This window comes from Artibeus jamaicensis, unplaced genomic scaffold, assembly GCF_021234435.1.
Source record: "Artibeus jamaicensis isolate MK-2021 breed Jamaican fruit bat unplaced genomic scaffold, CSHL_Jam_final contig_3214, whole genome shotgun sequence".
Classification (NCBI taxonomy): Eukaryota; Metazoa; Chordata; class Mammalia; order Chiroptera; family Phyllostomidae; genus Artibeus; species Artibeus jamaicensis.
This window is the reverse complement of record NW_026521760.1, coordinates 4,703,017-4,724,455: the sequence shown is the minus strand read 5'-3', so window position 1 is coordinate 4,724,455 and position 21,439 is coordinate 4,703,017. Positions and strand designations below refer to the sequence as shown.

Here is a 21,439-nt window from a genome sequence, read left to right as displayed (position 1 = left end):
TCTAATACTAAAGCAACAGAAAAAAATCTAAAACGACAAAAGTAAGCCCTGGCTGGTGTACCTCAGTGTATTGAGCGTGGGCCTACGAACCAAAGGATCATGGTTTGATTCCCAGTCAGGGCACATGCCTGGGTTGCAGAGCAGTTCCCTGCAGGGGACTCACCAGAGGCAACCATACACTGATATTTCTCTCTCTCTCCTTCCCTTCCCCTCCAAAGATAAAAAAATTAAAAATTAAATAAATAAAAATAAAGTATTATAAACAAAAGTACATTGAGCTTTTGACTCATTTTTACATATCAAAGTAAATTTTGTCCAATGCCTACAACTTTCCTCTTCCGTGCAAGGAAAACTGAGATAAGCGATGCATTCTTAGACCAGCCTTAATATAGAAAAGTCAGTCAAATATTGTTTTTCCACGTACTGGGTTCTATGACAGAGATAGCCTTGTAGTACAGGGGCACAGAAAAAATCTGAAGGACAAGAGAGAAGAACATTACAGAATAAATAAGCAACATAAGTAAAAAGATTGTCTAGAAACATTAGGATATTATTTCACAAACAGAGATTGTGAAATAATAAATAAAAATAAATAAATAATAAATAAAAATCTCTCACCTCTGGAGATTCCACATCAATCCATTTAGGACCAGACCAAGAATCCACACATTTAACAATGCTCCCAAGAAATTCTTACACTCAGGCAAAATTACAAAACAACGCTAGACTCTCCAATTTGAAGTCTGGTTGTTTTACAGTTGAGAGGTAAGAAATGGGCCATCAGCAAGGCTGAGAAAGTGGCCAAAGACAGATGTGTGAAGTAAACTTTCATCCTGAAAGATAATGAACAGGATCCAAGCTTGAGAATCAAATTAGCAAAATTTAGAAAGATCACTGAAAAATGGATGGTTATATGGGGAAAAAAGCTGGTCTTGAGGAGGCTAATGTGGCAATCTATGTGAGAAATTATGAGCACCTTTACCAAAAGAGTGGTTATAAGTATAGGAAAGAGGAAAACAAAAATATTTAGGAAGTGCATGCCACAGGGCTTAGTAATTTGGTGCCTGATTACTGAATGTTCGTTGTGAGTGTGACCTGGGGAGACTCCCAGGGACATAGATTGGGAATCTGATAAGAGATGTGCCATTCATTGAAATACAAGAGTAGAGTTGGGGGGAAGAGGAAAGTTCTCTTTTAGATACACTGAATGTTATTGAACATTCAAGTGTATAATTAATTTAGTATACAACTCCAGTGGAAGCTTTGACAGGAGGTACAGTTTGTGATATAAAACTGGCGGAAGTTGAAGTCATGCATTTGAAAAGAACCATTAAGCTGTGTGAAGCCAACATTTAATGTTTAAGCAGGAAAAAATGAAGATAGAGTGGAGATTAAAGAGAGAGTCAACTTTTATTTTACTTTTTAAATTACATTTATTGGGGTTACATTGGTCGATGAGATCGTATAGGTTTCAAGTGTACATTTCTATCATACATGATCTCTGTATTGTCCTGTGTGCCCACCACCTACAGCCAAATCATCTTCCATCACCATACATGTGGCCCCCTTTACCCTTTACTACCCCTCATGCTCTTCCCTCTGGTAACCACCATACTGTCGTCTATGCTTGTGAGTTCCCATATATGAGTGAAATAGTTCTTGGTCTATTTTGACTGACATTTCACTTAGCATAATATTATCAAGGTTCATCCATGTTGTTGCAAATGGCAGTATTTTATCTTTTCGTATGACTGAGTATTCCATAGTATGGTGTCAAACTCATTTTCACCAGAGGTCACATCAGCCTCGCAGTTGCCTTCAAAGGACCAAATGTAATTTTAGGACTGTGTAAATGTAACTACTCCTTTACATTTAAGCAAGAGCTCAGTGCTGCTGCCAGATAAAACAAGGCGGAGGGCTGGATTTGGGCTGCGAGCCTTGTGTTTGCCACCTGTGGTATATATGTACCACATCTTTATCTAATCATCTATTAAAGGACACTGTGGTTGTGCCCATGGCTTGGCCACCATGCATAATGTTGAAATGAACATAGATATGCATATATTTTTGTAAATAAACGTTTTCAAGTTTTTTCTGGTAGATACCCAGAAAAGGGATTTCTGAGTCATATGGTAACTTTATTCTTAATTTCTGAGGAACTTCTAAACTGTTTTTCTTAGTAGCTGTACCAGTTTCATTCCCACCAGTAGTGAATGAGGGTTCCTTTTTCTCCAAAACGCCTCCAACACTTGTTATTGCTTGTCTTGTTGATAATAGCCATTATAACAGGTTTGATGTCGTATCCCATTGTAATTCTGATTTGCTTTTCCTTAAGAGCCCCTGAAGTTGAACATCTTTTCATGTATCTGTAAGCCATTTGTATCTCTTGTTGGGAGAAATGTCCGTTAATTCAATCCCCATCAAAATCCCAATGTCATATTTTTAAAGAAATAGAACCAAAAAATAAGATATTTACAGAACCACTAAAGACCCCAAATAGCCAAAGCAGTCCTGAGAAAAAAGAACAATGCCAGAGGTGACACACACTCTGACTTGAAATTGTACTACAGAGCTACAATGATTAAAGACAGTAGGGTATTGTCAGAAAAACAGACACACAGACAATAGATCAGAATTGAGAGCCCAGAAGTAAACCCATATGTATATTGGAAAATAATTTTTGACAAAGGAGCCAAAAACACACTGGAGAAAAGAAGGCCTCTTCAATAAATGGTGCTGGGAAAATCGGAAAGCCACATGCAAAAGAATGAAACTAGATTACAGTTTATTCCTATGCAAAAAAAAATTAATTCAAAATGGATCAAAGGCCCTGGCTGGTGTGGCTCAGTGGATTGAGTGCCACCCTGAGAACCGAAAAGTCATTGGTTCTATTCCCAGTCAGGCATAGGCCTGAGTTGCAGGCCAGATCCCCAGTAGAGGGCATGAGAGAGGCAACTGATCCATCTATTTTTCACACGTGGATATTTTTTCTCTCCCATTCTCCCTCCTGCCCCCCCCTAAAAACAAATAAATAAAAATTTTTTTCTTTTTTTTTACTCTTTAAAATAGATTTTATTTACTTATTGAGAGGAGGGTAGGAAGAAAAAGAAGATGAGAACCATCGATGTGTGAGAGATACATTCATCAGTTGGCTCCACTTTGAATCTTGACCAGGGACTGAACCTGCAACTCAACCATGTACGCCAGCCCAGAATTCTTCACCTTGGCAGAGGGCCACCAACTGGCCACACAGTCAGGGTTGTTATTTATTTCTCATAAGTTTAAATCCTCAAGGGGTACAGCATTACATGGATTTTGTGTCTAATGGCCTTAGCAGGAAGGTTGCTTCAGAATTTAATCATGAACCATGCCACTGTTTGCATGAGCACAGTTAGTTACCTTTCCCCAGATCACTCTGGTTTTGTTTGATTTACCACCAGGAGTCACTGTGTTGTTCTTTGTTTTGAACACGTAAGCACATCTCTTGCCTAGATAGAATTCAGTTTCATCTCGAGCATAAACACCTTCAATATTAAGAAGAACTGTGTGCTCCCTCTGGTTCTGAAGACTTCGGTTATAGCATAAAAATGGCCTTGGACCACATATTTGTCACTAGAGAAGTCCCGTTCCTGTCAGGCCCCAAAGTTCAGCAGCAGGAATTTAACTCCAAAATATTTTTAATGGATCAAAGGTCTAAGTATAAGATCTGAAACAATAAATTACATAGAAGGAAACAGGCATTAAACTTAGGGACCTTAGTCTTAGAGAACATTTTATGAATTTTACCTCAAAGCCAAGGGAAGTAAACCAAAAATAAGTAAAAAAGGGACTATGTCAAACTAAAAAGTTTCTACACAGCAAAAGAAACAGCCAACGAAATAAAAAGGTAGCCAACAAAATGGGAGATGATATTTGCAAACAACAGCTCTGACAAGGGGTTAATATCCAAAATATATAAAGAACTCATATAACTCAAAACCAAACAAACAAATAATTCAATTAAAAAATAGGCAGATGACCTGAGAATAATGTCACAAAAATCAAAGAAAGAGAAGGACTCAGGAAAGAGGGAACATTCATCCTCATCGAGTTCTACAGGGAAATCAAACAAGATAAGGGCAAACAATATCCACAGAACTATACCACACGAAAGTCAATGGGGAATATATAAAGAATGTCTCCTTCACACGTGTTTCTGGTGGGATAGACCAATCCAAGGATTCTGTCTTAGGAGATGAATTTTGAGTGGTGACATACAGGGGGAAAAAGTGGATAAACCTGAGTTTGTAAATAACATGACCACATAGGCCCATCGTTCCATTTTCTATGATTTCTGAACTTTCTGTCCTCAGGAAGTTTGGTTTTTTAGTACTTTCTCCTATACTGTGAGTTACATCATTATCTTTCCAGTGAATTCCATTTTTTTCTATCAGTTGTTCTGAGTTGGTATCTTTTACTTAGAGTTAAAAACCCCGTACCAATAAGATACTTCTGTTTTTTGTTTTCATAGTTGATGAGATAAAGCATTGTTCCCTTTGTTTTCTGAACTAAAAGATAGGGGAGATGATAGACAAAATGAACTCATTGAGTATGTAGGAAGGAATGAAATCCAAGCCACAGGTTGAGAAATGAGCCTTTAGTTGAGCACCTCTTCCATCAGGAAGGGTAGGTACAGATGCCAATAACTTTCTAAGTAAGAAGGAGTTGTAGCTCTCACTTTGTGGCCTCACTGATGCCATTCTCAGTGAAATGGTACAACCATCATCTGCTGAGTCTAAGAAAGGTTGGGTTCAGGAAGAAGATTTGGGAGGAGAAAAAGGGTTAAAAAAAACCACAGGTGGTTGATCAGACATATATAAACCCTAACTGAGGACCCAGTTTTAGTCAGAAAGACAGTGATATGTAGTAACATCAATTGTCACCACTGTGTGATTTTTCTTCCAAAACTCTGAGATGCCTACTTCCAGGTCTGAAGAAACAGAATGGGTATGATAGAGTTGAAAATAATATTGAAAGCATGACTTAAGTGGTAGACACCAGTGTCTGGGGCTGGACAGGAGAAAACTGAAAGACAGAAAGGGATCATTGATTAAGAGAAAATAAAGGACTCAAAGCACGTGGGGTCATGAGGTCAAAGAGCAAGCATAGTTCAAGTAAGGACAAGAAGTTACCAGTGACAAATGGTGGAGGGAACCAGATGTCTGGCTTAAACATGGAGCCTGAATCTGAACCTCGCTACAGATGGAGGATTTGTGTTTATCCATCTTCCATTTTAGAATGTCTAATCTGTTTTCCACCTACAGATTGAATGACCCTTTGGCAGGGCACTAGAAAAGAGAATATCATCCTGTTGGTTGAATATTAAGATCCTCAGATTCAGGATCTCTGAAACTGAGATCCTATGAAATTATGCAGTTTAGTTTTAGCCTAGTCTATTATGTAATAGACTTACTGAGAATACTCTTTTTTAAAACATTTTATGAGCTACGCATTCCCTATTGCCTCTAATAGAAAAATAGCTGACTTCTGGTACCCTGAACAACAAGATTTTGGAAAGTCTTTGATCTTACCTCGACAATTACAATTACCTGTATTACCAACCTAACTGTAAAACTTTCCTTCTAGTCCTTCAGTAGCAGTAAAATTTATCTTTAAGAGAGGATCAGAAAAAGGACCATAATTAAGACATTTCTCTTTTAATCTTAATCTATTAATAATATCCTTACTATTTTACATCACAGGTTTAAAAGGAATTCAGCCTCTTAGTATACCCTTCTTTACTGTTGACTACAAAACAATGATCTGTTGCATAAATTGCCACCTATATATTATTCTGTAGCAGCCACGTATTAAAACTGTAAGACCGGTAGTTACCAGAAAAGAGAGTGGGATGGTCTGTTGTGACTTTCTGTTCAGCTTTTTAATTACATTTATTGGTATGACATCGGTTAATAAGATCATATAGGTTTCAAGTACATATTTATATGATACATTATCTATATATTGCATTGTGTGTCTACCACCCAAAGTCAACTCATTTTCCATTACCGTATATTTGATTCCCTTCACCCTTTACTACCCCCAGCCTCTTTCCCTCTGGTAAGCACCATCTTATTGTCTGTGTCTATGAGTTCCAATTAAGAAATGGGAAGAGGACATAAACAGATACTTCTCCTCAGTAGACAAACAAATGGCCAACAAATGTGTGAAAAGACATTCATCTTTCCTAGCAATTAGGAAAATGCAAGTTAAAACTACAATAAGATATTACCTCATACTTGTAAGAATGACTTTCTCTTCAGTTTTATTTTGAAAGTATCTTATCTGGTTAGCTTACTTGGATACTATGTGCTATGTATTACTTATTCTCCTGTCATTGGCACAGCCCCCCAAAATGTGCTTTATCTCTGCAAGGAGAAAGTGTGGCTGAATTCTTGCGTATTCTCTCAATGACAACACAAACCACAAGGTTTCAGCTCATGGTGTTCATAGTTTCATCTTGCTTTATGACTGACAGCATACACTTTCTAATGCAGTGTGAGAAAAGAAAGAAACTGTAGTTAGACTAATAACTTCATAAAAAATGTTTGTGTACGTCTCACAATTGGCACCCAGTGGTTGAAATTATTAGACTGAAAAGGCCACTTGTTAGGTATGCTGTGGAGAGACTCATACTGGGCACAAGGTTGGATAAAAGGTCCTCTGTGTTCTCTTCCAGCTCTAAGAGTTTATGTCCAAAATATCAACTTAATTAAGTTACAATACCTGTCAGTAAGTCAAGGACAAAAGTTTGCTCTAGGTCTATAATCCAGCCTTAATATCTTAATGGAGGTGTGATAAAATATAATATAACCAGTATAAAAGAAAGTAAGTCACATACCTGCATGATATAGGGGCAAAGAAGAAAAAATTATTTACACCGTACTGAGGATTATTCTGTGTCACCCAAAAACATATTAAAATCATATTGCATCATTATCTCAGATTTCAATTCTATCATAGATTAAGATAGCCATGTTATCCTTTAATTTAAAGAAGAGGAAATTGATTATGCAAGTTTTAAAATATGATCAATGTCATGGACTCAAATCGAAAGCCATTGTCAATCTCCTAATGTCCAATACAGAGAATTACCCAATTTTAAGAACATTTCATTCCAGCCTTGATTGGTATGTCTCAGTGTTTTGCATGCATGTTGTCCCACAAACCAAAGGGTCCCCAGTTCAATTCCCAGTCAGGGAAAATGCCTAAGTTGCAGGTTAGGTCTCTGATTGGGGGCATTCTAGAGGCAATTCATTAATGTTTCTCTCACTCATCAATGTTTCTCTCTTTCTCTTTCTCCCACTTCTTTCCTCTCTCTCTAAAAATAAATAAATAAGTAATCTTTAAAAATTTTTTCATTCCACAGACCTATCAAGGAGCCCAAGGGGTCTTCTTTGATTTCATCAGCATCCCAGATTATTCACTAGGTGACTAATCATGGTGCTGTTTTCTTCTAGCAAACACACAAACATAGAATGTTGTGATCCATTCTGCTAGTGAAAAGGAACAAATAACAGTCTCATCCTTTTTCTGTTTCATTTTCTTTCCCCAAGAATGAGTTGCATATCAGAAGTAAATGAAAGGACTTCCAGTCAAAATGGAGGCAAAGGTAAACACACCTTGCCTCCTTGTGCAACTACAGCAAAAATTACAACTAGACTCACAAAACAAATTATCACCCAGAATTGTCAGAAAACAGAACTGTATGGAAGTCCAATAACCAAGAATTTAAAGAAGCCACATTCATCCAGATGGGTAGGAGGGCAGTGGTATGGGAAGAGGTTTAGAAAGGTGGAGAGGCACAGAGAGACATGAAAACACCAATCAGGTAGTCCCACATCCATGTGTAGTTGATAAAAATTGGAAGGGATCCCAGCCCCAAACCAGATCACCCAGCCCAGGGTTCCAGTGCCAGAAAGGTAAGTCCCCATAACTTCTGACTGTAAAAATCAGTGGGGGTTGGGGTGGCAAAAGAAACTCTGGGATTCTCAAAAGACTCCATTTAAAGAGCCTGCAATGGACTTAGGACTCATGCAGACCAATCCCCTCTGGGATTCAGCATCAGGGCAGCAGCTGGAAGAGCACCAGTGGCATACGGGTAGAAAGTGAAGTGACAGAGCAAGTGCTGGGAGACAGCTTCCTCCTGAACAAAACTCCAGAGGTCAGGCAGTGCCATTGTCCCCTCTCAGAGCCCTCCCCCACACAGAGCTAAAGAGCACTGGCAGAGTTTGCCCCATCCTGGTGATTACCTAAGGTTCTGCCCATATAACCTACAGGCATGTTTTGCTACAATAGGCCATGTCACTAAGACAGGGAATCAAAAAAGTTATATGTAATACACAAAAACAAGCACAGGGAAGCTGCCAGATTGAGGAGAAAAAAGAAATATGGTCCAAATGAAAGAACAGAACTAAACTCCAGAAAAAGAACTAAATGAAATGAAGATAAGCAACCTATCAGATGCACAGTTCAAAACACTAGTTATCAGGATGCTCCAGGAACTCAACTACTTCAACAACATAAAAAAGAACCCAGGTAGAAATGAAGGTTACATTAAGTGAAATAAAGAAAAATCTACAGGGAACCAACAGTGAAGGTGATGAAACTGAGAATCAAATCAATGATGTGGAACACAAGGGAGAGAAAAACATTCAATTAGAACAGCAAGAAGAAAAAAGAGTCCCCTCCCCCCAAAAAGGAGAATAAGCTAAGGAGCATCTGGGACATCTCTGGCACCCCTATAATTTGGATATACCAATATCCAAATGTACCATATCCAGATGTACCAACATCCAAATCATAGGGGCACCAGCAGGAGAAGAGGAAGAGTAAGAAATTGAAAACTTATTTGAAAAAATAATGAATGAAAACTTCCCTAATTTGGTGAAGGAACTAAATATATAAGCCCAGGAAGCACAGAGAGTCCCAAACAAGATGGACAAAAAGAGGACCACACTGAGACATACCATAATTAAAATTCCAAACATTAAAGATGAAGAGGAAATCTTAAAAGTAGCAAGAGAAAAGTAGATAGTTACCTACAAAGGAGTTCCTATAAGACTGTCAACTGATTTCTCAAAAGAAACTTTGCAGGCTAGAAGGACTGGCAAGAAGTATTCAAAGTGATGAAAAGCAAGGACCTACAACTTAAATTACCAGCAAAGCTATTATTCAGAATTGAAGGGCAGATAAAGTGCTTCCCAGATAAGGTAAAACTAAAGAAATTCATCACCACCAAGCCATTATTACATGAACTACTAAAGGCAATTACATAAGAAAGAGAAGAAGGTAAAAACAACTATCTATACTTTAATCTAAATAAAAAACTAAGTAAAAAGGTAGAACATGAACAAAATCATAGAATATGTAGATCATTTGGAGGGTTATCAAGTTACGAGGGGGAAGAGGGAGAATAGGGTAAAGGTACAGGGATTAGGAAACTCAAATTGGTAAGTACAAAATAGACAGGGGGATATTAATAACAGTATAGGAAATGGAGTAGCCAAAGAACTTATATATGCGTGACCCAAGGACACAAACTATGGGTGGGAAATCGCTGGAGGGAATGGGGGTACTGGGTGGAGGGAAGCAAAGGGGGAACATTGGGAGAACTGTAATAGCATAATCAATAGAATATATTTTTAAAAAGGAAAAAGGTAAATGAAAAGTAAAAAACAAAAAAAGAAGAAAATGAGGAAGGACAAAGTGAAAATAAATTTTGGAATGGAAAAGCATAGTTGGAGGACTAGATGGTAAGAAAGAAGAAGGAAAAGGAGTCTTCAATTGAGCAGAGCAATCACATTCACCAAGACTTCTTCATTCTCTTGCAAAGTGCTGGGAGGTTATAGTTTGTAAGGTACCACACTGGTAGGGAAAGGGAAAGAAATGTGGGACTGGAAAGAAATGTCAATGGTGGAATAGTCAGATTCCTAATAGAGTGACATCAATGTAGAAGGTGTGTTTTTATTTTGTGGATAAGAAGGAAGGTCTGGTCAGGTCATCACCGAAGAAAGATTCATCACTCCATTTTCTATTGCAGCATTCTAATTTGTCACTTGCCCAAAACGCTAACTCCAGAATCTGTAGGCATAATCATTTTAATCTGTGGGTTCCTGCAGAAAGAGAATATGACACAAGGACTTTTATGGAAGAGACTATTTTGGGAAATGATTCTAGGGATCTGGGATGAAGGAACTGAGGAGAATAACATGGAAGAAAAAATAGTACATGAGAAGTTCTCAAGTGGGACATGACCACAGTCAACTAAGACATAATCCATGGGGACCATCTAAATAGCCATGTACAATGAGCCTCAGAATTATTTACCCAAGAGATAGAAAAAGGTAGCATTTATCTACTGCAGTTTGTCCTTGTTTGGCCAAGAATTACCCCACAGGCATTGATTTTCTCTTGTACAATGTGTGAGGCAGGTCTGTTCTTTGCCACAGGCATCCCAGCTGCTGTGCAGAGGAACAAAGGGACAGAAATCCACTCGTGCCCAGTGCAGGTTAGGAGAGTAAGACCCAGGATGCTATGAGTTGGGTCACACCAATTGCCTATGCAACAATTAACCCTACTAAAGATTAAAAAATTAAAAAGCCCTGAGCATCACTAAAAATGGAAAAACAGGAACTTCATAAAGAAAAACAAAAACCTGACAGGCATCACCAATGATTGGACAAGCTGACATCATGTGCCTACTGTTTTGAAACACTGAGAAGGAAATGTTGCTCTTACACAGTATTCTGCTAAAATAAATAATAACCTGGATCTAATTATGAAGAAATATCGGGCAAACATAAATTAAGATACATTCTATAAAATAAATGCCCTGAACTCTTAAAAATATCAATATCATGAAATAAAAAGAGAGGCACTTCCAGATTTAAAGACAAAAAAGATATAAAAATTAAATGCAGTGTGTGCTCCTATTTTATCCTGAATGAGAATAAAAGTCATAAAAGATGTCAGCAGAAAAATATGTAACCTTTAAAAATGCCTGTTGATTAAAGTATTATAACAATATTAAATGACCTGATTTTGATAATTTTATTATGGTACATAAGTGAATATTTTTGTTTTAAATAAATACGCAGTGATATATTTAAGGGAAAAGTCAGTCTACAGTTTACTTTCAAATGGTCAGAGAATAATAGATATAGATAGATAGATAGATAGATAGATAGATAGATAGATAGATAGATAGATAGATAGATAGATAATACAAAGAAATAAAATGTGGCAAAATGATAACACTGGGTGAGTCTGGGTGAAGTACACAGGTGTTCTTTACACTATTTTTATAATTTTTCCATAAGTTTGAACTATTCCAAAATAAAAATTTTAAAAATAATTAATCTATGGATCAGATAAAATTATACTGAGAGCTCAGAGGACCTGAGTTCTTGCCCAAGTAATTGATGCTTGTTAAGTTTCAAGTTTTCTCATCTGGAACCTTGTAGAACCATCCTAAGAACTAAATAAGGTAATGTATGCAAAAGAGGTTTGAAAAGTTTAAAATAACATACATTGTTAGAAATGAGACTCTGACACTTGAAAGACAGCTTAATAGAAGAGGTATCTGATCATGCACCATCTAAGCAGTGACAGACATATCCATAGAAATGGGAGAATATTCAGGATAAATTGAAAGAGGGAAGATTTTAGGTCAATTCCGGTCACCGGCTTCCTATCCTAAATTGGTTCTCTTCAACAGACTATTGTTATCTATTATACACTAGAAAATGTGCATATCATAAAATTGCAAAGATAAATGTTTTGCATCTCAAGGAACTCAGAGCATTCATGGGATAAAAATTACAAAAATAAAAATCTATAATGTGATGTGTTAAGAAGCAACCACAGAAACAAAAATAAGAAAACCAGTAAATCTGAAGTGTGGGGATAGACAAAAGAGAGTTTCTGACAGGAAGTAATGTGTGAATCAAGCCTTGATGAATGAGATCACTTAGAAGTAAGAAAAGGACATTTCAGGCAATGAGACCGGCTGAGGAAGGTAAGAAATTACCTCACATGCTTAGTTAACCTCTTGGCACATCTTTGCCTCCTGTGTGACACCTCCCCTCATTATCCTTCCTAACGCTCATGATGAAATGAGAATCCTTTCTACTTTTGTTCCCTTTCTGTGACTAGCTTATAATTTTTTAATTATATTAAAACACTGGGTTGCCCCACCATGATCATGAAGAATGAATGGAACCTCTTGGTACACTTTTGGTTTTTTTTAAGGGGGGAGATCACAGCCCTAATTAATTACTTAAATTTGACCCTGGGTACCCAGAAGGTTGTGGAATTGTTTAAAATAAAGAAGTAAAAATTTGCATATTATGCTGTTTTATTCTTTGTACTGGGGTTTGGGTTATTTCATAGAGCATTTTGATAAATGGTACAAATTAGTCTAATTACCAAGTCAGACTAAAACTCTCAGAAGTGATATTAATTAATACACATGCTATAGAAAGGGAAAAAAGCGAGACTTCACAAGGTCATTACAAACCATTACGGGTACCCATAAGATGACTTGGTTATTACCCAAAACAGGAAGAGATGTCCTAATTCAGGACACAAGTGAAAGACACCTCTGCGGTTGGTCGGTTCACTGGCAACAAGAGTAGTAGAAACCAGTGGCGGACACCCTCGACTGGCTCAACAGATAGGTAGAAATAGAGTTTCAGTTTCACTATTGCTCTCTCTTTCTTTGAAACGATTGCAGCTTCTGCTTTTGAACAAACAGTAACAGTTTCTGATCCTTGTTTTACTGTCACTGAAGACCAAAGTGAGAACTTGTTTTTGAGACAGGAAGTGCTGGTAAAAATCCTAGCTCCGTCAGCACTTGGCTGGCAAATTTAGGTGCATTGCTTCCACTCTCTGTGCTTTGAGGTATTTCTCTCTACAAGATGTTCATTAGAATCAGAAACTAGAACAACCCGGATCCTGGGCTTCAATAGTCCAATTTCTCTTTTCACACCTGGAAAACTGAAATCATGATACTGATTTTTAAAAAGATTTTATTTATTTATCTTTAGAGGGGAAGGGAAGGAGAGAGGGAGAGAAATATCAATGTATGGTTGCCTCTTGCGCGTCCCCTGCAGCAAACTGGCCTGCAACCCAGTCCTGTGCCCTGACTGGGAATTGAACCATGATCGTCTTATTTGCAGGCCCGCGCACAATCCACTGAGCTACACCAGCCAGGGCTGGGTTTTTTTTTTTTTTAAGGTGGTACAAAAACTTATACTAGGTAAGGTCTGGAAAGTATTCTAATCGCTTCAGAAGGAAAAGTATATACTCGAATCATAAATGTGGAAGGCTTTGTTAAAAATGTGCTCAAACTCTGCAATATATGGACCAAGAATCATGTATAGAGTGAATTAAGATGGGTATTATGGGCCTTTATTTTGAAAATTCACCAAAATGCAACTTATTAGAACAATTTTGGCTCTTTGGTTTGGCTGCCAATTTATGCTAAAATAAGTCACTATTTATGCAGACAAATTCTTCCTCTTCTGCTTTCTTTCATCAAAATAATCTATATGTGTAAGATCTCCCTCTACTCAGTTAGTTCAGGACATCTCTGGCTACCCTGGAATATTCCACCCCTCTCAGAGCTGCCTTTGACATGCATTTTAAATATACTTAACCTGTAATGCAAATGATAGCAGCTGGCAGGCAGGGGAGGCAGCAAGGAAGGTTTCTACAATCTGGAATTCTCAAGTTGCATCCTCCAGATAGATTCCGACATCCTCAGAGAATTTCAGAAGTTCTCTAGAGGCAACTTTGTTGACAGTCACTTGTAGCCCATAATGTTTTTTCTCCCTAGGGGTGTAATGCCTTGATTAACCAAATTTAACTTAAATAGTCCCACAGTGCCACAGCTTTATATGCCTTTCCTCGGCAAGCCAGATGGCCCAAGGGGACTCCCCAGAACACCACATCCTTTTTCTGAGCTATTAGCCAAGACTCTCCAATGGCTCCCTCTCCCCTGTGACAAACAGTCTGTCTTTTAGATCATCTATTCATGTTGAACTTTATGCTTTTGCCTAAAGTTTTCATTTTTGCTAAAATTAAAATGTTTTTGCACTATTATTATTTATACTCTATTGTGATGGAAGAATCTGAACATTAATTTTGATAGATAGCTGCTCAATACTGAAAGTGAATTAGCTATTGTTAATCATTTTGGAATGAATTAATGGTTACTGCTCACTTACCATGTTATAAGCTCTAGACTAGATACTTTTCTAGAGACAATTTTGGTATATTACCCTCTTTAAGTCTCACAATAATTCTACCACGTAGGCATTCTTAGCTCTTTTTACAGAAAAGAAGGCTTATACCACCTGTGAGTGGTAGCCAGAAACTAAACTCATTTTTTTCTGTCAGAGGTCTAAGCTAAGGCCCTAGTTTGGATTATAATAAAAATGGCACATACAGCCCTGACCAGTGTGACTCAGCTGGTTGGGCATCTTCCTGCCAAGTGAAAAGACACCAGTTAAAATCCCAGTCAGAGCACATACCTGGGTTGTGGGTTTGATCCCCAGACAGGGTGCATATAAGAGGCAACTGACTGATGTTTCTCTCCCTCTCTTTCTTCCTCCCTTGCCCTCTCTCAATAAATAAATAAATAAATAAATAAATAAATAAATAGCTTAATTTTGTAACAGTAAAAATGATATTGGAGGGAAGATGGTGGCGTGGTAGGAGGAAGCAGATTTCACTTCCCCCTACACATGGGAGAAAAACCTGGCCGATCTATGGAGGAACAGAGCAAACAGCCAACAGCACCACAGCATATATGAAAATAGATCAAAAATTGTAGTGCACATTGAAAAACCAGATGGTAAGGAGAGTACCTCAGGACAAGGGCCCAGGGATCAGCACGGGGACCAGGGAGGATGCAGACCTAGGTGCAGCACTCACCGGGTCTACCACAGGGCTCTTGGGAGAGAGCTGGGTCAACCACTCCCTCCCCTGCCAAACAAGGTTTGAGCAGCACCAGGAGGGACCTGGTTGCTTGAAGTCACAAAATCAGAAAAAATCAGTTTGGCCTATTTGAAACCAGCAAGAGGTTTTTTTGTCTGTTTGCTGGATTTTTTTTAAAGTATTTTTTTGTTTTTTTAATTCTTATTATTTTTACATCTCTTGATTCCTTTTGTTTCTCTATCCTCCTTTCTAGTTTCATTCCTTCTTTCTTTCTTTCCAATTTTATCTCTTCTTCCTTCCTTCTGCTTTTTTTCCTTTTTCTTTTTTCTTTTTAAACCCCCATAAGTGAGACAAAAAAACCGGGAACTGTGAAAAGACCAGAGTTGGACCCAAAGAGGGGGCATCCCAACAGCTGAGACAGTGAGACAAATTTCACTTTGATATTACAGAGAACCTTCAAGTTATTGCACAGTTGTAATATTATTTTTTCATTCCTCTTACATCTTTTATTTTTGATTTTTTATTTTTTAATGTTTAATTATGTCATTACAGTTGTTCTATTTTCCCCCTTCATTCCCCTCCACCCTGCACACCCACTTCCCCCACTCCCCCCTTTAGTTCATGTCCATGTGTCACAAGTGCTTTAGATTCTATATTTCCCATACTATTCTTGTCCTCCGCTCTGCCTATTTTCTACCTACCGTCTATGCTTCTTAGTCTCTGTACCTTCTCTCCCCTTCTCCTTCTTCCACTCCCCTGTCACTAACCCTCCATGTGATCTTCATTTCTATGGTTCTGCTCCTGATCTAGCTGTCCTCTTAGTTTGCTTTTGTTTTAGGTGTGGTTGTTAATAACCGTGAGTTTGCTGTCCTTTCCCTGTTCATATTTTTTATCTTCTTTTCCTTAGGTAAGTCCCTTTAACATTTCATATAACAAGGGCTTGGTGATGATGAACTCCTTGAATTTGATCTTATCTGAGAAGTACTTTATCTGTCCTTCCATTCTAAATGAAAGCTTTGCTGGATAGATCAATCTTGGATGTAGGTCTTCGGATTTCATGACTTGGAATACTTCTTTCCAGCCCCTTCTTGCCTGTAAGGTCTCTTTTGAGAAATCCGCTGACAGTCTGATGGGCACTCCTTTGTAGGTGACTGTCCCCTTATCTCTTGCTGCTTCTAGGATTCTCTCCTTCATTTTAATCTTGGCTAATATAATTATGATGTGCCTTGGTGTTTTCCTTCTTGGGTCCAAGTTCTTTGGGACTCTCTGAGCTTCCTGGATTTTCTGGAAGTCTATTTCCTTTGCCAGATTGGGGAAATTCTCCTTTATTATTTGTTCCAATAAGTTTTCCACTCGTGGCTGTTCCTCTTTCCCTTCTGGTACCCCTACAATTCAGATGTTGGAACATTTAAAGATATCCTGGAGGTTCCTAAGCCTCTCCTCATTTTTTTGAATTCTTGTTTCTTCATCTTTTTCTGTTTGGTCATTTTTTCTTCCTTCTGGTCTATTCTATTGATTTTAGTCCCAGTTTCCTTCCCAGTGCTATTGTATCCCTGTGCTTTCCCTTCGTTTCACTTAGTGAAGCCTTCATTTTTTTCATCTAATTTGTGACCAAAGTCAACCAGTTCTGTGAGCACCCTGATCACCAGCTTTTTGAACTGTGCATCCAATAGGTTGGCTATCTCTCGGTCACTTACAAGTATTGGTTCTGGGGCTTTGAGCTGTTCTTCTTCCTGAGCCATAATGTTTTGGTCTGTTTGTGCTTCTTATGGATGAGGTGCGGAGACGTAGGTGTTCTCCAGGGCGGGGCTACCCTGGTCGCTGGCTTGTGATACTGCATGTGGGGGTGGGGTCATAGAGGGGGAATGGTGGTTTTTTTCTGCTCTCTCTTGGATTTTGGTCCCCTCTGCTGCTTCCCACAAGCAAATTGGGCCCTCTTGGTGCTAGTTCCCAGATGTGTGGGCTTGTGCACCCTCCAGAATCCTGTAGGTTTCTCCAACAAACTCTCTGTGAGCCTGGGAGCCTCTCCTAGCACCTCAACCTCCAAAAGTTTTTCCAGTTGGAGCTTCTAGTCTTTGTTTCCTGGCACTGGGACCCTGGGTTGCACAGTCTATCTCACTGCTCGCTCCTTTGCCTGGTTTATCTGCACGCGAATGTGTGACCTTGGTCACCCAGCTGCCTTGCGCCCTCACTGAGTCTACCCATTGCCACTCCGTGCCTGGAATCTGCCAACCGCCACCAGCACGCCTGGGTCAGTTCAGCTGCTTTTTCCTGCGCAACCCCTCTCCGCCAGCCACTGACTTTGCCCATCTTACCAGTCTGGATGAATGGTTCATTGTTGTTGGACTTCAGTACAATTTAATTTTCTCTTTGTTTTGGTTGCATTCTGGTTTTTAAATATTTGTTGTTCACAAGTTTGGTTGTGCGAGGAGGTACAGTGTTTCCACCTATGCCTCCATCTTGTCTGGAAGTCTCTACATCTTTTATTTTAGTAGTATTTTTGTATTCCTCTTCTTTCTGTATAGTCTTCTTTGCCTGGCTGATTTTATTGTATCATTTGACAGGTTTCCCCTGTTATCTCATTCATAGTATATTCCTAAGTTACTGGCCTTCATTTCACTTGTGTTTCATTAACACACTACTTGAGGGCCTATACTCCCTATTCTTGTTATCTAGATCTCATAGATTCTGTCATATGATTGTTGCTCTAATATTATTGTAAATAATAAATATTCCACACAGTTGTAAATACTACACAACACCCTTCCCAGAACTTAACCCATTTCATGGTTTCCCGAAATCTATTGTAGTAATGGTTAACTCTATTCTCTCACACACTACACCTATTTACTATCCTTTACTCTCACCGTACCTCAGAATATGACCTCCCACAACCTCACTGCTTTCTAGATCCAACTCACAATCCATCCCTCCCTAACAAGAGCCTTATCTTTTTTCCATCCTTTCTAAAAAGCAGCTAGTTGGGTGGAATATCACAGTTAACACTATACATAGTGAAAGGATCTCCTATCTCTTCTCTACCGGCTGCTACTGTAAATATCATGGAATACTCTCTTGCTGTCTTAAACCATTTTGCCTTACCCCTCCAACTGATCACAAAGAACAAAAGGTAGAAGCTGTGAGCACCAGGGTACCCCAAGGAGACTACACCACTGAATCTCACAGGTATTCTACCACAGAAGTTCACACCATAAACCCACAGAGCCAGAACAGATCAATTTAAGAAACTGAAGCTAACGAGAACAGTCTCAGAAACAATGGAAAGACAAAAAAAAACAATCCCCAAATGAAGGAAAAGGAAGAAGCCTCAGAAAGAATGCTAAATGAAATAGAGGCAACTCAATTATCAGATCCTGAATTCAAAGCAATGGTTCTCAAGAAGCTCAATGAACTCACAGCAAATTACCAGAAACTACAGGGAAACTACAATGAACTCACTGCAAACTACATCAACATGAAAAGGGAAATAGAAACATCAACAAGGGGCAAGAAGAAATGAAGAACACAATATCTGAGTTGAAGAACACAGTGGAAGGAATCAAAAGTAGGATCGATAAAGCAGATCAGATCAGTGAGCTGGAGGACAAAGTAGAAAAAAACACCCAGAAAGAGCAAGAAAAGGGAAAGAGGCTCAGAAAGAATGGAGAAAGATTAAGAGAAATATAAGACAATATGAAATGTAATAATATCTAATTAATAGGGATACCAGAAGGAGAAGAAGAAGAGCAAGGGATAGAAAACCTATTTGAAAAAGTAATGATGGAAAATTTCCCTAATTTGATGAGAGAAAAAGTCACACAAATCCAGGAATCACAAAGAGTCCCAATCAAAAGGAACCCAAAGAGACCCACCTCAAGACACATAGTAATTAAAATAGCAAAATTTCAAGACAGAGAGAATCTTAAAGGCAGCAAAGGAGAAACAGGAAGTAACAAACAAGGGAACCCCAATAAAGTTAGCAATGGACTGCTCAATGGAAACACTCCAAGCCAGAAGAGAATGGCAAGAAATATTCCAAGTAATGAGAACCAGAGGCCTACAACCAAGTCTACTTTACCCAGCAAGGCTTTCAAAAGATAGAAGGCTAAATAAGAAGCTTCCCAGACAAAAGAAGTCTAAAAGAATACACTTCCACCTAACCAGCCCTGCAAGAGATGCTAAATGACCTGCTATAAGGAAAGGAAAGAAAAGAAAGAGACGGAGGAACACAGGTACGAAAATGGCAATGAATAAGTACCTATCAGTAACATCCTTAAATGTAAATGGATTAAATGCTCCAATCAAAAGACATAGAATAGCTGAATGGATAAGAAAGCATGACCCACACATATACTGCCCACAAGAAACTCACCTTAGGACAAAAGACCTACACAGACTGAAAGAGAAGGGCTAGAAACAAATTTTCCAAGCAAGTGGAAAGAAAAAAAAAAAGCCAGGGTAGCAATACTCATATCAGACAAAATGGACCTCAGAAAAGGGGCCATAAAGAGAAACCCAGAAGGTCACTTCATGATACTCAAGGGAAGAATTCACCAAGAAGACATAAACATTGTAAATATATATGCACAGAATGTAGGAGCATCTAAATACATAAAGAAAATCTTACAGAACTTCAAGAAAGATATTGACAGCAACACAATTATAGTTGGGGATTTTAACACTCCACTGTCAAAAATGGACAGATCTTCCAAACAAATTATCAACAAAGATATTGTGGCATTAAACAACACCCTAGATGAAATGGACTTAACTGATATATATAGAGCCCTTCATCCCAAAGAAGCTAAATACACATTCTTTTTAAATGTACATGGGACATTTTCAAAGATAGACCACATGATAGGACACAAATCGAGCCTCAACAAATTCAAGAAAATTGAAATCATACCAAGCATCTTCTCTGACCACAAGGGACTGAAATTGGAAACCAACCCCAAAGAAAAAAACCCAAAGCACCCAAAACCATGGAGACTGAATGGTATGCTATTAAACAATGAATGGGTCAAGAATGAAATTAGGGAAGAAATCAAAAAGTTTCTGGAAATAAATGAAAATGATCTCACAACAACCATAAACTTATGGGACACAGTGAAGGCAGTCCTGAGAGGGAAGTTTATAGCAATACAGGCCTACCTAAAGAAGATAGAAACATTTCAAACAAACAACCTAACCAGATGCCTGCAAGAACTCGAGGAACAACAACAAAGACAGCCCAGAGCAAGCAGAAGGAAGGAAAGAACCAAGATTAGAGCAAAATTAAATGACATAGAGACGAAAAGCACAATTCTAAGGATCAATGAATCCAGGAGCTGGTTTTTTGAAAAGATAAACAAGATAGATAAGCCTTTAAGCAGACTCATCAAGAAAAGAAGAGAGAAGACCCAAATAAACACAATCAGAAATGAAAGAGGAGAGATTACAACTGACCCCACAGAAATACAAAGCATTGTAAGAAATTACTATGAAGAATTGTATGCCAAGAAATTTGAAAACCTAGGTGAAATGGACAAATTTCTAGAAAAATATTATCTTCTAAAACTGAATGAAGAAGCAGAAAGCCTGAAAAGACCAATAACAGCAGATGAAATTGAAACAGTAATCAAAAAACTCCTAACACACAAAAGCCCTGGACCAGATGGTTTCACAGGAGGATTCTATAAAGCATTTAAGGAAGAGCTACCCACTATCATTCACAGACTATTCCAAAAAATCCAAAATGATGGAAGACTTGCAAACTCTTTTTAGGAAGCCAGCATCATCCTAATCTCAAAACCAGATAAAGACACAACAAAGAAAAAAAAACTTCAGGCCAATGTCGCTGACGAACATAGAGGATAAAATCCTCAATGAAATATTGGCAAACTGCATCCAACAATACATTAAAAAGATCATACACCATGGCCAAGTGGGATTTATCCCAGCAATTTAAGGATGGTTCAATATTCACAAATCAGTAAATATAATACACCACATTAAAAAAGCAAAGACAAAATTCACATGATCATATCACTAGATGTGGGAAAAGCATTTGATAAGGTACAGCACCCATTTATGATAAAAAACACTCAGCAAAGTGGGAATAGAGGGAGCATTCCTCAACATAATAAAGGCCATATATGAGAAACCTACAGCCAACATCATACTCAATGTGCAAAAACTAAAATCTTTTTCACTAAGATCAGGAACAAGACAAAGCTGTCTACTTTCACCACTTTTATTCAATATAGTATTGGAAGTTTTAGCCACAGTGATCAGACAAGAAAATGAAATAAAAGACACCCAAATTGGAAAGGAGGAAACAAAACTGTCATTTTTTGTTTGCAGAAGACATGATATTGTACATGGAAAATCCTATAGACTTCGCCCCAAAACTGCTCGACCTAATAAATGATTTGGCAAAACAGCAGGATACAAAGTCAATATCCAGAAATCCAGA

The 21,439-nt window shown here is 38.2% G+C and overlaps 1 pseudogene; it reads right to left on the bottom strand.

Annotated features, from left to right (window-relative positions):
- Positions 1-3,281: 3,281 nt before the first annotated feature.
- Positions 3,282-6,276, bottom strand: LOC128627136 (60S ribosomal protein L35a-like; annotated as a pseudogene).
- Between the last annotated feature and the right edge of the window lie 15,163 nt (positions 6,277-21,439).